The following is a 13,547-nucleotide window of genomic DNA, read 5'->3' on the forward strand; positions in this document are numbered from 1 at the left end:
CCGCCAGGGTGTAAGGACTGAGAGTTGATGGGAATGGGATCTAAAAAGAACTAGGACCTAGGTTATTGGGTGAAAGCGATGGACTGAGTACTGAGCTATATATGGGATAAAAAAAACCCGGACCGGAATAAAACGGTATGCAATTTTATTTCCGGCAGACGGTGACCCGCCCTGTTAACAGCCACGGCCAACACGTGTCTTATGCATATTTCACTTCCACCCCTGGAGCTTATAGCTCTAACGACTCCACTATGGCCGGCCGGCTAAGGCAAGCCAGAGGCAGAGAATCGTGTCCCACCCACCCTCCTTGCGGGTAACAGAACTCTCCACCCAAGTAGCACAGATAGCTCTATAACTACTCACTTTTAGTTCTATCTAACGCTCTGTGCGTATTAAGACACTTATAAGAGCACACTCGTGGTCCTACTGCTGTATAATAGATCTCAGTGATATTTATATAGCTTAGGGCTGATTAAAAGCTGCATTACGGCTCTGAAAACTACCATTAATACGCAAAGAGTGATATAAAGGTATATTTGCTACGACCCTATACAGCTTTAAGGGTTATCAAATGCTTTAACCGTTATAAGGTCTGTTTAGTGGATAAAATTACGCCATGTGCTGTATAAGGAGGTAATTGTGAACTTTTATTACGTTGACTTATTAAGGGAGCACAAGTGAACTATTATGAAGCTAATAGACGTATAATGGAACAGATGTGGCACATAATACAGCTTATCGCTTAACATGTTTACCGCTAAGCAGCTTTTATTACACTGACTTTTAAGGGAGCACGAGTGAACTAATATGAAGCCAATAGACGTATAATGGAACACACGTGGCGCATAATACAGCTTATCGCTGAACATGTTTACCGCTAAGCAGCTTTTATTACGCTGACTTTTAAGGGAGCACGAGTGAACTAATATGAAGCCAATAGACGTATAAATGGAACACACGGGGCGCATAATACAGCTTATAGCTGAACATGTTTACCGCTAAGCAGCTTTTATTATTCTGACTTTTTGAGGAAGAACGAATGAACTATTATGAAGCCAATAGACGTATAATGGAACACATGGGGCGCATAATACAGCTTATCGCTGAACATGTTTACCGCTAAAGCAGCTTTTATTTCGCTGACTTATTATAAGGGAGAACGAGTGAACTTTTATGAAACCAATAGACGTATAATCGAACACATGTGGCGCATAATACGGCTTAGCGCTGAACATGTTTACCGCTAAGCAGCCTATTATACTACCATTGGGACTGTCTGCATAGCGGCTGTTAAAACGTTCACAAGATGCCTTATAACTGTTTAGAGGTTCACTAGTGTATCGAAATAACGACTTGGACTTTATAGTGGTTCACTTAAGTATCTTTATCAGATATATAACAGTCCCTATGCTGCATATAAGAATTTTAACGGTTCACGTTGCTTTTTAACATTGACCGCCATTTTATTGTATATAACCTACAAAATTGAAATTTCTTTTCCAACTTTTAAGGGTAACAATAAGGTTTTGTGCCTGAGTTCTTAACCTAAATCATTAGTTTAGTACTTCCTATAACGTATTATTAACTTTTTATCTCATAATTCTGTCCAAACCACTGAAATAGTTTTTACACATAGCCTATTTATATCATTAATTTAAATAAATACTGATTATTTTAGTGGCGCACTGAAATTTTCTTAGATAATATATATATATATAATGTCAATAAACTTGCATTCCCAAACATCTTTCTCGCATTAATATATAAAAGATCATGTACAAACATTTAACTAAACACTTTAACAAAATGACTTATGGTGTCGTTTAACGCTCGCTTAACGTTTTTGCTTCAATATAAATATGTTCACCTCTGCGTTCGTCGTCACTATACAAAATATAATAGCTGATTTTTAAGGCAGAGGTGTAAAAGTATGTTATTAATTATCTTTTATTCAGTCCCACGGCAATCTTTCCCGGTATTAGGGCGCACATGTGACATATTAGCTGAATAAAGGGTAACTGGTGGTCTCTTACCCGGTTAATATACACCTCTTATAACTCCTGTTACCTCTTATAATTCCGTTAAATTGCTGCTACAACGCTCTTAAGTAGCTATGTGAACTTAAGGCTGCCTAATTTGTGCCCATCTAAGAGTTATAAAAGCTGAAAAGACGCTTATACGGGTGCGTATCGATGGTTATAAACATTTTTATTATAATATCAGTTGCAATAACGCTTATTTAGTATAATTATTAAATGGTATAACAACACTTAATATATTTTAATATGATATATATTATCATTTTATATAATGATTAATTGATCTAATAACATGTAGCATAACATTCTTGAAGTATAATGCATATTTCCTATACCGAATTTATGATATAAAGTTATTTCATCTAAAGTAGAATTGTTATAACCTTTGTTGATATAATGTAATAGATATATAATTCCACATTTACTATTACACACTACAAAAAACGATACTCTTTCTACGTATAACGAACTGCTATTTACAACTAGGTAGGTAAGGTTAAGAACTGCGACCCCTACACAAAACCAACCGCTACCAGAATACTAGGTTAGGTTAGGTTAAGAGCTGCGATACTGTCGGGGCATGGCTGCTTCGGCAGCTACCTGCACAAGGTTGCCCAGAGGGAACCGACACCGGAGTGTCACCAATGCGGAGCCGACGTAGACTCGGCCCAACACATACTGGCTGAGTGCCCAGTTTTTGGCGAGGAACGGGAGGAGTTGGTCGCCCAGGTAGGGCAAGACCTTTCGCTGCCAGCCGTAGTTCAGGCCATGCTGGGCAGCGAAAGTGCGTGGGAGACTGTGCTCACGTTCAGAGATGGGAGACAAGGAGGCGGCCGAGCGCGAACGGGAAGTCCGGGCCGAGGCTGACCCAATGCGCCGCCGCCGCATAGGCCGCAGACGTGCCGCTCATGAGCGGAACCTGCCGCCCTGATGAGAGCCAGCGGGCGGCGGACATGGGGGCGTCCCCGCCCATGACGCTGGCTCCCGAGATGGTATGCGCAACCTTGTGTTCCGGAAGCGCTTCCACAGGGAAGATCACTAAAAAATAGGGGTATGGATCCTAGTCAGTATAGCCGCTGCGGGGTCGCGGACGCATTGCGCGAGCTTCCCCGTAACCCTGCATCCATAGCGGCGAGAGGACACCATGGGGTTTAGTGGGTAGTGGGGCCTCTTTACAGCCCTGAGTCCCACATAATCGTCCGGGTTTCTCCCAGGCCCGGCGGTATGCGTAGACGCATTCCCCATGTAAAAAAAAAAAAAAGGTTAAGAGCTGCGACCCCTACACAAAACGAACCGCTACCAGAAAAGTAGGTTAGGTTAGGTTAGAATTGCGTCCATTACACAAACAAACCACTACCAGAATACTAGGTTAGGTTAGGTTGGAATTGTGACCCCTATATAAAATAAAAGGAAAAAAAGTTTAGATTAGGTAAAGAAAACCCAATTTACAAAGAAAAATTGATATATATTATATATATATTTTTAAATTAAACATTGAATGTTTTTTTAGATTCAAATTGGAAGCTTCAAGATACTTGTTAGTTAGTATGTACGTGTTTGCTGTAAAAAAAAAGTATCAGGCGTTAAACATTTACATATGTCATCATAAAAATACCTATATTATACCGAAAAATGCTTATATAATAATACTTGTATAATAAATGAACATTATATCACATGCTCGTTATAATAAATGCGTGTTATATCAAAAGATAATTATATAAAATGATATTAAATATTTTAATAATATACCAAATGTATATTATACAAAATGAGTTATTATATTTTCTGAAATTATACTAAATGTTGTTATATCTACAGAAAATATATTAATTATTTTTATATCGATCATTACACACCCCGCTTATACAGCTCTTATGCAGCTTTTATATTCCAGCTTCAAGCGTATTTGTACTTCATTATGCGGCTGCTATACAGCTAATCTGTGCTACTTGGGCAGGAGCACTCGGGTACGTGAGGTCGCTAATCCCCAACAGCTCGCCACAAGCTGCCCTACGTTGACTGATTGCACTGATTGACTGGTAAAACCAGCGGGCGATGGGGTCCTCACATCCCTACGCCACATTATTTAGTTTATTATTGAATATAGGTATTTTTTCATATATTTTTATTTTGTATTGTATATATATATATTTTTTTTTTTTATGTTTTACTTATAAAATTAAAATAAATAAATAAATTAATAAATATTATAGGACATTATTACACAAATTGACTAAGCCCCACGGTAAGCTCAAGAAGGCTTGTGTTGTGGTACTATTTTGTTTCTAGGTATTAAGTTTGTATGCACTAATATTAAATAAAAGTATATCTTCATTATTATTTCTTAAGTCGGCTTCGAACATATGCGTTGTATAAGTACCTACTAGGGCTCCCGGTATCCGTGTTACACGCCGAAACGAATACCCGTGTTCTTAAGACCGGCGGTGCTAAGAACACGGTTTACACGGAACCGCCGGGATCCGGATACGTATCCAAGAACCGTTCCCAAGAAACGTTTCTCAGATACGTATCTCCGTTTACACGGGTACTTAAGACCGGCCCGAACGGATCCGAAACAGTTTGAGCCAATCAATGCTCTAGGTCTGGGTATGCAAGGTAATTTTGACTTCAGATGAACTCGTTTGGAGTACGAATTTTTTAAAATTATTTATAACAGTTTTAACACATGTGTTAATATAACATAGTTAACCAACTATACAATACAGGGTCATTTTTGGACCGTTAGCCATATTGTGCGAGGTGATTAGGTAGGCCATACTGAACAACTTTTTGTATGGGACCAACTCCGAAATCACAAAAAATTTTTTTGGCCGTTTCATACATTTTGGAAGTAGGTGTCCCTATTCTATATAGTCTACTATTTTTAATTTTGAACTTACTCGTCCCTAGTTTAGAACCTTATTTTTTTACTATTATTGCTTGTAGGGGTCATCCATTAATTACGTCACACGAATTTCTAGGTTTTTTGACCCCTCCCCCCCCCCCTTGTCACATTTGGTCACATTTGGCAAACCCCTCCCCCCTAGTGTGACGTCACATTTTTTCTACGAAATCGCCAAATCGAATTAAGTAAGTACCTAAGTATTATTAATATTTTATCAAAATATTTTTGACGATATAAATATTAGTAATTTTATAACCCAATACTGCTTAGGAAAGAAAATTAAAAGAATAAAAACGATTATCGTTTTAAAAACTTGTTATTTAAATGTACAGCGAATAAAATAATTAAAAAAAAAATTCGGTTACTGATGAATAGTGATGAAGTTAAAGTGACGTCACAAAGTTTGTGTCTCCCCCCTCCCCCATGTCACAATATGTCACATTTTCTTGACCCCCTCCCTCCCCCTAAACGTGTAACGTAATTAATGGATGACCCCTTAAGTTAATTTCATTACATATTACATTTCAATCAAAGAAACACGTTTTATATATAATGGTGTAAGTTATATAGTTTCGCGAAGAATAGGTGTGCAGACAAATACTACCTACTACTACTTTGTGGTTATTTGTTATTTTTATCAATTACCTAACTGTTGCGCGAGAACAACAAATCTACCAACGAAGCAAAAAAAGTACAGCGGCATTTGAAACGCAGGATTTCACGCGAGAACCTTAAAAACCCATGCTACCTTGGTTACCTTGCAATTATATGGCTAAATACATTAAGATAGATCTCAAAATTGGTAATCATTCATGTTGACTGGGGTCACTTTCACACTAGTGCTCAGGTAATAAATGCCGGCCAGTGGCGTTCCATTCATTAGAACGTGTTGTTTTCCAATACCCTTTTGTCTCATATCGCCGAAAACAAGTAGCCTCCCAAACCATTATCAGAACTGCCATAGCTAATTATAAGCTTTATGTCGGTGTAATAAGGAGAACCTGTCTACACATATATGAAATTGTAACAAATGCAGCGGCTAAAATTAAAGAAGCAAATGTATCGAAGCAAATGAACACGAAATAAATATGACTTTTAAAATATTGTGTTTAAGTAGGTATGACTCCAGTTCGCCACTTAGTCGGCCAATTCGTAAAATACAGTCTTTCCAAGTTACTTGAATTTAAAATCGTTTTGTTGTTTTGTTGCTAAAAATTGTAAATAATATTTATTAGTACAGTCTTAAAGTTCATTTTATATGATAATAAGATAATGAATTTAAGAATAGTCTTACTTTTCATAAATTCATACTAAATTATATTAAAAGTTGAAAATACATTACTTATTGGCAGATACACATGATTATTTATTAATTTTTACATGGTTTACTATAATAATACTAAGATGTCTGCCTTACGTAACTTAAAAAATAATTAGATTAAAAAATATCAATTTCTTATTGACAGAATATATTCGTGAAAACTCACACATACAATATACAGATTATTAAAAATATAAGAACTGTTTAAAAATATGCTATTGTTAAGAATATTGTATACCTACCTACCACCACCTATTCCAGATCATGCATGGCCAGATTTTAACGTGTACAGTTTTTATACTCTTTATTGCTTTTTTTTTTAAGCACTTTAAATTTATTGCTATCGAGTTATATTAATAAACCATAAAGTATTAGTATTTGAAGTCTTATATAAAATACTATTTTGATAAGTAACATAGGTATACTGTAATTCTAATTTTCTACTCGTATTGCAACATTGCAAGCAAAAACTACCTGGTCAGAAAAGGGGTCCGTTTATTGAATTTCGACTCTATGAACCACGGAATAAGGTTAAATATGACGGAAACTCGTCATGAATCTTTTGTCTACTTATTTGTAGCGCTTAAGTATGCCGCGCCGGTTCGTTCCTTCGCTACTCGTCAAGGACGTGTCCGGAGCCACGGGTAAATAAGATCCGTTTCTTCGAATACCCGTTTATCCGTGGAGACGGATCTTAATTACACGTTTCTTAATTACACGTGCGGAACGGGCCAGAAAACCGTGTACGTGTTATTCGGAAACGGGTATTCGAAACGTGTAAACGAAACACGGACTCGACCGCGAGCCCTAGTACCTACCTAATATAAGTACTAAGGGCATTTTGCGAGTGAAGAAATTTACATGTTTGCGTCAAATTTAGGTGCAATTGTGAGTTTCGTTTGACATATTAGGGTGATCGGACATTGTAGCTGTTATTATTCCACCAGGTGGACCATAGAAATTTAATTGTACATTTGTCATATTAGGGCAATTGCTTATTGTAAACGTTGTTGTTCCAACATGTGTATAGAAATTAAATGCAACGTTTGACATATGACCGGAATCGGATATTGTAAGTGTTGTTATTGTATTAACTCCATTATAGACATTAAATCCAACGTTTGACATTTTAGGGCAATCGGAAATTGTAAGTGTTAATGTGGATGGAAGAGATGGACCAAAGGATTGAACTCCAACATTTGACATATTAGGAGAATCGGTTATTGTAATTGTTGTACCAAGTTTATCAGGAAAATTAACATTTGACATATTAGGACTATTGGATATTGTAACTGTTCTTAATCCAGGAGGCCCACGAATATTAGCTTGCTCTATATTTGAAATTGACCCTGGCTGTGATGATGCAGTGTCACTGGTTGACTGTTCCCTTGCCCTTCCTTCCTGCTGAGAAGGCAATAGAGGCTGAGAATTTGCTCCACCAAGTGCATACTGTGGCCAATATCCAATCTGGCTGCAGTCTACAATGGTGGTTGATAATGATAATATAATGATAATATAATAAAGATAATGAGCAGATGGCAGTGTTCTGGAAGATTTTGTCTGGGTATCGATTTTCATTTTCTCAGGACTGCAACGCTCAATGTTAACTGGAGGGTCACGGGAGCCTGGCTGTGGATCTGTGTAAAGTGATTGATGTTGCTGGTGTGATGCTGACGAGGCGTGGACATCCTCGTGAGACTTGGCTGTTGTGATAGTTTTGGGGTCTCGCATCTTGTCTCTGTTGATTGTGCTATTAGTCAACTCGATTCCTCTACATGCACCATTGATGCCCAAGATCTGCGCATCCTGCAAAAAGGTTGTTGCACACTAGTATATATAATGTTTTAATGTTTATTTGGGCACAAACGGTACATGTTTCTTATAACTAATGTCTATACATATTTCATAAACCAATACAGATAAAAAAATATGTGATCAATATTTTGTAGAAACACCAATGAATAGTTATTTAAGCTGCTGGCTTAGTAATTATTATGTTATTTATAAAACGGTAGTTATTTATAATTTTTTTATCGTTTTGAATAAAGAAGGTATTTCGAGAAAATTTTGTTCATTAAGAATTTCCTAAGTTGTTGAAAAACTAACTTTAAGATAAATTTCTACAAGTAGTACACTTGTTGACATGTTTTAAATACACTATATTTTTTTATGAATATTTAATACCTTTAAAATTATATTTAATGTTACGTACTCGCTTTTTCACGCCGCGCGCGTTTCCCGAAAATGAGGCGCGCAGGGCTGTGTTCAGCGTTGAATAAAAAGTATAAATAATGAAGATACGGTTCTACAAGTACGGAATGTTTTATTGGAAATATCCCCCTCTTTTATAGTATTAATTTTGGTTTCTTAAATATTTATACTTTTTGAGATATTGGGGAAATAAAAAATATCTGCTTTTCCCCCTTTTTTTTGTTTATAATTTTTGATATTTTTTGTGTGCTAATACACGCTTCGAATACATTTTTCTAGGCATCATGAAGAATCTAATGAGGTATCACACGTATTTTTACGATTAGTATCTCTATTTTTCACCGTTTTCAGTTTCTCGAGTATACTACTCGCGCAACGTGGCGAAAGGAACGTACAGTCGACGACAAAGATGTGTTTACACTTCTGCACCTTACTCCTTTGTAATAAGGCGAAAAGTGTAAACATATCTTTGAAGTCGACAGTACCTACATGTATGTAACGTATGCGTGCGATATTTTCTGAATATATGTATGTTTATTGTATTTCCTCGCATATTAGAGAAAAACACTATGTATAGTAATTAGTATGATATACCTAGGTGGAAATAGGCATTATTGGACTCGGTCCTTTTGTCAGGCCGAGGCTTAACAACAATTTACTATCTTATCAATTTTACGATTTAGAATTACTAGTAAGTAGTCAAATTCATGTTGAATTGTGGAAAATGTTACAACAAAAGAACCACATTGCTCGTACAACGAAACATATTTAAAGTTAACAAAAGAGGGCGTTTTGCAAAGATTTGCTAGTTAATTCAGACTTGTTTATAGTTTCTAACAGATTCTCCATCAAAATTTGATCAATAGCTTATATTTGTCTGCGTGTAAGGATGCATTGTGGCAGCGTTGTCGAGATTTACTATTATTAGTAGAATGGTTAATATCTCTTTATTAGCACACCTCAGTAAAAGATACAGCTTAAATAAAACCATTGATTAAAGGTTGACGTACCTATATCTCAGGACTGGCCTTATACGGCAATAAGAACGGGGTATGAATGGGGCCAGCACAGCGGTGTGACACTGCTACAACGCGATTGGTTGATGAGTTCGCATCACCCGCGCGATTGGTCGCAGCTAGTTGCGTTGCGCACGATTGATTCGGATTTGTGAGTGACACCGCTGAACTAGTACCATTTTTAGTGGCCGTAAGGCCCGTCCTGAGATATACGTCAATGATTTTACGTGTTGCAAATACGTTATAAAGCCCACTTTCACACATTAAATAAACATTCACATATAAGAAAATTAAAATATACATTCATTAAAAAATATATGTAACATACCGAAATATAAAACTAAATATAACAGGAACACGTCAGCCACACAGAAAAAATAACTATGTATATTTGTATGTATACTTATGTATAGTTATTTAGTCTCCCTTAGTTTTTATACCCTAAGGGAGAGATAGATAATTTTCTTTAAGTAGTTGTTTTTAAATACAGCAAGAGATTTAGCGCGTCTAATGTCCAGAGGTAAAGTTCTAGAATCGAGAAGCTTGAAAACTTAATGGTACACAAAAAACAGGAATGTTAGTGTTAAGGGTGTTTAAAATCATGTAATTGCAAAGTTAAGGACAGACAAATTGATTGAACAATATCTACTTTTAATTTGTCAATAAAATTAAAACACTTAATGACCCAACTTCCTCTATAAAGTTTTGTAGGTACCTGTAAAGGAAATTAAGTCAAATAATGTCTGCATTGCGGTACTTACTAGGGCTACTTTATCCCCACCCTTCTTCAGCTGGTCAAATAAAAACTGTGGGTACGACAACAAGTGGGCTGGAATCTGGCGTTCCTCCGGCCCGTAAACTATATTATTGTGTATACACACAGCCATTTTCCTTTATTTTCTATTTTATTTACTTCAGCCAGTGGACAGTCGTGAACTAACGTAACCGAGTAAATGCAACTAACTTTCTTTCTTTTCACTTTAAGCTTTTATAGACTGATTTCGATAAAAATATCGATATAGCGGAGTAAAGCCGTATCAGTAAGATAGCAACTGTTAACACATATTATATCTGATATTTTTTTATGTAAATAAAGGGTGGTCCAGACATAGAGGCCGTTTGTAAATATTTGTAGGTAAATTTCTACGTAACTAAGTGACAAAAATTGAATTACATATTCAGTTTTACTTTTATTTACAGTAAATATGCTAAAAAAAATTACAACCCAACATCACCTTGTTTAGCACATTTCAGTATCTTGGAGGGGAATCAACTGAAAAGTGATTTTCTAGATTTAATTGCGATGTCCTTAGAAATCCGCTGCCAGATTCGCTTCCTCGCTGAGATGCTGTTAGCTGGCTTACTCCCAGTCGAGAGAAAAGTGTCTTCTATACTAATAAACATAAACCTTTATCTTGAATACCTACCTATCCAATGCATCTTCAGGTGACAAAGACGCAATTGTACGAGAATAACACAAAAACAAATCGCGGAAATTTCCTTTAACCATAAGGAGATTGCAGATTACCTATTATAGATACCTAGTTACACTATCAATGTTAACTGAATAACGATGATTAATAGATTAAGTCTTGTTTATGCCTGATTGCAGTCTAGACATAGTAAATGCCTTTGATTAAAAAAAACTGTACCTATAAAGGATGACATGAGAGACGACAGTGACATGGAACGCGAGAGAAGGGCTCTGGCTGTTCGTGGCAACATGATAGCCCGTAGGTTTGCCAGGTGTAGCAGGGGAGTGAAATGTACATTATTTAATGCCTATTGTCTCTCCTTCTACACTTGTCAACTGTGGGGAAATCGTACAGCGCCATCCGTGTGCAGTATAATAACATATTCCGGACACTGATGGGGCTGCCGCGTTCCTGCAGTGCCTCGACCATGTTCGCGGAAGCCAGAATCCCTGACTTCTTCGCAGTGGTACGCGCGCGTATAGCTTCTTTTTGGGAGGGAATGCGCCGCTCGCAAAACACCATTCTCATGTCGGTGTATCGCAACATTAGTTGTAATATGTTTAGGCACTGGCTTTCCGTGCACCAAAACGGTAACAAAAAATAGTGTAATACTATTTTAATTGTTCAACTTTTATTTTATTATTTATTTTTATTTGTTATAACAATTACTAAGATACTAATTCTCTATTTTGTTCACAGCTCAAGTGGCTCCCTAGTCCCTATTCGTTATCGTCGTAACTTTCATATTTTGTCCCTATATTCTATTCCTTCCCGCAACCCCCCGATTCTGTAAGATTGTCTGCTTTCTGTCCCATCCTCTTCCAAATTTTACAACAGTTCTTTTACCTTTCAAGCTTTTCGACTCTAGAACTCTTTACCTCTGGACATTAGACGCGCTAAATCTCTTGCTGTATTTAAAAACAACTACTTAAAGAACATTATCTATCTCTCCCTTAGGGTATAAAATCTAAGGGAGACTCAATAACTATACATAAGTATACATACAAATATACATAGTTATTTTTTCTCTGTGGCTGACGTGTTGCCGTTATATTTAGTTACTTATATTTCGGTATGTTTCGTATATTTTTTTATGTATGTATATTTTAATTTTCTTATATGTAAATGTTTATTTACTGTGTGAAAGTAGGCTTCATAACGTATTTGCAACACCATCCACCAAAATCATTGACGTATATCTCAGGACGGGTTTTACGGCCACTAAAAATGGTACTAACTAGTTCAGCGGTGTCACTCACGAATTCGAGCCAATCGTGCAGTCTAACGCAACTAGCTGCGACCAATCGCGCGCGTGATGCGAACTCATCAACCAATCGCGTTGTAGCAGTGTCACACCGCTGTGCTGGCCCCATGCATGCCCCATTCTTATTGCCGTATAAGGCCAATCCTGAGAATCTCATATATCTGATATACGTCAATTCCTAAAATACTTTTTTGATTAAATTATTTGTTTCCGCTACCCAAAGGTTGTCTGGAAGAAATCGTTCTTCGGCGATAAGACCGCCTGTTGTCTAGCTCTACCTTTAATCAATGGTTTTCTTTAAGCTGTATCTTTTACTGAGGTGTGCTAATAAAGAGTTATTAACTATTCTACTAAGCGCCACTTGCATCATTCCACTAACCCGGGGTTAACCAATTAAACCTGGAGTTACCGTGGCTACCAGTACAATTTGACACTGGGTTAACGGTTTAACCGCTTAACCCCGGGTTAGTGGGATGGTGCAAGTGGCCTTTAGAATAGAAAATCTCGACAACGCTGCCACAATGCATCCTTACACGCAGACAAATCTTAGCTATTGATCAAATTTTGATGGAGAATCTGTTAGAATCTATAAACAAGTCTGAATTAACTAGCAAATCTTTGCAAAACGCCCTCTTTTAGCTATTGTCAAAGTGCTTAAAATACACTTGTACGTCTATTAAATTAAATATAATATTATCTCATCGTCATCATACTCATTAAGATAATTCAATATAAGTAATTATGCTTAATTACGCTACTTAATTAAGTCGCCTTTATAACTCGGAGTTATTTCCGTCTAAATATTATATTTCAAGGAGTACAAACAGCAACTCCTAACCGTACATCGGTGGACCTTATTACAAAATGCATAAGGTCCACCAATGAACAATTAACAGTGTTGGCGATGGTACTGTTGATATTAACAGAAGTTTATTTTGTTCCAGGTAAGTGACATTTAAAGAGCTTCCAGTTGACAATCTTCCGGATCCATTATTTAAAGGTCAACTCGATTTAATATCGGTAAGTGCAATTCAATAAGCGATGCTACCTACTATTATTTACGCTCTAAGACCCGGGGTACTGTAGTTGATTGAAATGGACCTAGTGCTTGTGTGTGTACCTAATACCTATAGTGTGGTACGTTTGTTTACCCTTTGAACGACGTGCTTATGTGTGCAGCGCGTCAACGTGAACCTTGTCGGAATGCACGAAGGTTGATACTGGACTGTACTCGCGCGCGTCAGTTGACGGTTCTGGCGATCATAGAGTTAAATCCTGTAGGTATGTGATGTGATGTTTGATTGAGCAAATGT

The 13,547-nt window shown here is 36.9% G+C and overlaps 1 protein-coding gene across 2 annotated transcripts in view; it reads left to right on the forward strand.

Annotated features, from left to right (window-relative positions):
• LOC134798687 (furin-like protease 1) overlaps positions 1-13,547 on the forward strand; it is a 370,044-nt gene that overhangs the window by 124,050 nt on the left and 232,447 nt on the right. The gene's annotated exons all lie outside the window — the stretch shown is intronic.

Source organism: Cydia splendana, chromosome 17 (assembly GCF_910591565.1).
Source record: "Cydia splendana chromosome 17, ilCydSple1.2, whole genome shotgun sequence".
In the NCBI taxonomy this organism is placed as follows: Eukaryota; Metazoa; Arthropoda; class Insecta; order Lepidoptera; family Tortricidae; genus Cydia; species Cydia splendana.